Source organism: Glycine max, chromosome 10 (genome assembly GCF_000004515.6).
Source record: "Glycine max cultivar Williams 82 chromosome 10, Glycine_max_v4.0, whole genome shotgun sequence".
Classification (NCBI taxonomy): Eukaryota; Viridiplantae; Streptophyta; class Magnoliopsida; order Fabales; family Fabaceae; genus Glycine; species Glycine max.
Window position 1 is genome coordinate 10,626,798 of NC_038246.2, and position 4,540 is coordinate 10,631,337.

The following is a 4,540-nucleotide window of genomic DNA, read 5'->3' on the forward strand; positions in this document are numbered from 1 at the left end:
AAGGTCTTGATGATGCTCCACAGCCTAAATCAAAGGCTCCTGCTAGGTGGATTGTCGTCAAGGTATGTCATTTACATAAAACTTCCACTTATATATATTTCTTTATGTGTCTGTACACTAGTTGCTTAATTAATATCCAAATTTCATTATGTATTTAGTGTAATAGACAAAAAGGAAGTACTGAGTGCGGCTACTATGTGATGCACTGGATGTCCACCATCATTTTAGGAACTTTTAGGAATAATTAGGAAGCGGTAAGTTTATTTCAAACAAAATCGATTTATTTATAATTTGTATTACATTATTAACTTATTATGATTTATTTCATCATGCAGTATTTTAACGATCCTAGACCATTGGAGCCAGAGAGATTAAAGGCATTGCGGATCTAGTAGGCACAGCTTTATCTCCGAGTTAGAGATCAGACCTAGGATTTAGGGGCATTATCTTTAGCTTAGTTTACTTTGGTTTAACATTTTTGACATTTTCTATGTAATATGAACATTGAATTCATTTGATGATTGTTCTTTATGATAAATCAATTATTTGATGTTTATTATCATTAAAATTGCTTGAAAGCAGAATAAAATGTTTATTTGCTGTGAATTGGGCTTGAAATTGCCTTTTACAGGTACAATTTTGGGTTTACTGTAAAAACAGAAAGTATATATAAAAAAATACTTGAAAACAACATCGATTATTAACAAAAACCGATGTTAATATGGTAAACAATATCGGTTATTTACAAAAACCGATGTCGACATGAACCTTAACATCGGTCATACAGAAAACCGATGTTAACTTATGTACATTAACATCGGTTATTCATACATAACTGATGTTACCTTTTCTATATTAGCATCGGTTATTTATACATAACCGATGTTAATGTACAAAAGTTAACATCGGTTATCTATAAATAACCGATGTTAAAGTTGTACATTAACATCGGTTTTCTATGAATAGCCGATGTTATATACAAAGACATACAACAAATAAGTATATGCATCATCAACGTCATGCATACACTTTTTTTGCTGTAGTTCTTTGTATTTAACATCAGTTATTTAGAAAACCGATGTTATCATATTTATGTTAACATCGGTTTTTGAAAACTGATGTTAACGATGATACATTCAATATCGTCACTTTCAACATCGATTTTAGAGCCGATGTAGAATGCCCTAAATAATCGATGCTGAAAGTGTAATTTCTAATAGTGTAAGTGGTCCCACTTTTTTTGGTAGTCATATATTCCTTCAACTCTTCGACTACATTTGGTGGAGTTTTCTTGCAAGCTGCAATGTTACCCGACTTCCCAATCAGGTGTTGTTTGGCTCTGGTTATTCCTCCCTTTGTGATTTTTCCACAGAAATTACAAACAATTATGTTTGTTTCTCCTTCCACCAGTGGATGACAATATTTCCAGTCTGGGTCTATCTTATTTTTCCTCGTTGCACTTGCAGTAGCAGCATCGGATGATGGTTCAGCCAATTAAAAGAGTACTAAACAGAAAAAAAATTGTGGTGTCACATAGAAAAAAAAATAAAAATGGGACTGTCAAAAGTAAAAAGAGAGTGTCAAATAGAAAAAGGAAAAAGACGGTGCTCGCCACTGCCGTGGGGTCGTTGCTGCTGGCTGCGTTCTGCGTGCGGGGGGTCGGGCTGGGTGCAGGGGTTGCACTTTTAGTTGGAGGAGGGCTGCGTTCTGAATTCTGATTCAACCTGCATGGGAGGGGACGACTACGCTTTTGATTAACTTACCGGGTAGGGTTGGGTCAGGTCAGCCCAACTCCTACCGCTGAAAAAAAAACAAAAAAAAATGCTATTTGCGCCATGTTGCCATAACCGCCATGACCGCCATGGCGTCGTCATTCGCAACCCGTCACGCCACTGCTATTCGGTGGCGTTTTTTCAAAAAACCGCCACGCCTTTCCACTATGGCACCACCATGACCGCCATTTGACATCACTGGTCCCAACAGATCAAATAAAATTTTCATTAATATAATGATTGATTTAAATAAATAAAAAATCGATGTAATATACTTCATTATAATTTAAAATGTGTCACCACACCGTCTTTTTTTATTGATATTGTTATACAACCAATATAGATTTTCAACGTGAAATATCGTCTTTGTAGTATTGTTAGCCTTAACTCAATCACACTAAGGTATCTTCCCTTATCCCTAGGAGACAAATTAATTACTTATCTATTAGGGAATAAACAACTTAAATGATTAACAGAGTGTTAGAAACAATGTTATAAAACTCAGACCAATGATTGACTTTATAGAATACTATGTCAATGGGTTACAACCTGAATTAGTGAGTTATTAATTGAATTTTATGATCTAGACTTATACACTTTTTTTTCCCCCAAATATATATCAACAAATCTATACAGTGTAGTGGTCTAAATTTTGTATGCTATTAGGTGCTATGTTAATTTGATCCTTGCCTACTTTAATACCGCTTGCTTTGTACATGAGAGAGTAAAATAGGAAAAAGTTAGCAACCAGGGACTGAGCCCCCCCCTCCCAGGGGGAATGTATACATATATAAATTTATACGAAATATTATTAATCTATATATTATAAAACATTAATTACAATAACAATATATATAAAATATATCTTTTTTAATTTTTCATACCATAAAAAATAGATTTAAATATATTTTTCGTCCTTACAATTTAGTATTTTTTTCATTTTTGTTCTTGTGATTTTTTTTAATCATTGTAAAATGTGTTTGTTTTATTCTTAAAAAGCTTTGAATAGTAAAAAAAATGCTTCGAATAGCAAAAAAAATGTTATGTAAAATGCTTTAAGAACGAAAATGAAGAAAAATACTAAATTGCAAAGATAAAAAAGATATTCAAGCCTACACTTATTTAAAATTAAATTTACACTAGAATTTTCAAATCAAGTTTATAATAAGTTTTCTTTGTTGACAAAAGTTAATAAATAAATTTTAATTTTCAAATCAATTAAATCTAAATCAGTATAAATGAAAGACTAATAAAGTTATTTGATTTCTAAAAAAGAAAGTTATTTTATTGCAAATGAAACTATTTTTAACTTTTAAAATAACAATAACTAATTATAAAAATAAAATATTACTTGAACAATTACACTTGAAATTTTTATCTTATATAAGTTAAAAAGAATGCAATTATCTCTACTTTAAAGTCTATAAAGAAAAAAAAATAAAAATTTATTTAAAATAAGAAAAATGTCATTATGTTAAATACTGTTATCTACAAAATTAAATCTTATTAAATAAAAAATAATATTAAAAATATAATCTATATATATACCAAAAAAATATTGCAAAAAATTAGGGGAAATATCTTTTTTCTGGGAACATCATCAACAAAAAATTATTATGTTCACTATTTTTCATCCACCGATGCAGAAAATTATCCAATTTTCCGTTCTCGTATGAGGTCGAAAAGTTTATTCGCAATAGGTCGGCAGAAGAATTTTGGAGGGTTATTTGATTCATTTTTTAGTTTTATTCATAAATTAATATTAATTTATTTTCAAATAAATTATTATTTGAATATTCTTGAACCCAACTAGAAAACAGATCCAATACTTCAAAAAAGAATTAAGCTTAGAGTCATATGAATGAAAATCTCATGCAAGCACGAACATCCATCCATCACACACAGGACTTTAGAGGGAGAAGGCATGGGTACTAATCCCCTTTTCTTAAAATTTCTCATGTACATTATTAAGTAAAATCAAGTAAAATTAAGTAAAGTTATTTCTCACGGATTTCTGGATCTATCCATCCAAGAGCATGATAGAAAGTTATTATTACATAGACTATATTGATTTAAGAAAAAGAAAAAAGTTATTACATAGAGGTGTTTTAACCTAGTTTGATGACATCAACATCAAATCAATAACATATGATTCTAAGAATTAACTCTGGTTAGTTCACCAAAAATAAAAAACTGGAACTGGTTATAAGTTTTGTTCCTAATCCATCCGACCAATTAGTTTAATAACTCTATTTAGAACTTAAAACATTCGAAACACAAACTTGAATCTTGAATGGACTAATCATACACAGTCTTTAGGCTGGTATCTGAGGCTTAATAATAATAATAATAATAATAATAATAATAATAATAATAAAAGATCACTCTCAAACTATATGGATTAAAAAAGTAAGAATCATGAAACTATAGGGATCAAATGAGTAATTTAACCTTATTATTATTATCATTTGTGGAAATGCAGTTTGTATAAAATGTTAAGAATTTAAATTTAAGCAATTTAACTTTTTTTACAAAACTATTATTTTTGTTTTGTAGATATGTAATTCACATCAATCAATTTGATTTTTATGTTTTTTTTGTGATATTAAGTAAATATTTAAAATATTAAAAGAAACAAAAATGTATAGTTAAACATTTTCAAATATTAATAAGTAGTGGTTTTTTTTGTGTGAATATATTAGTAAGTACTGGTGAGCATTACCCAATCACGGTCCATTAACTTTTTTTACATGAAATTGAGAGATGTT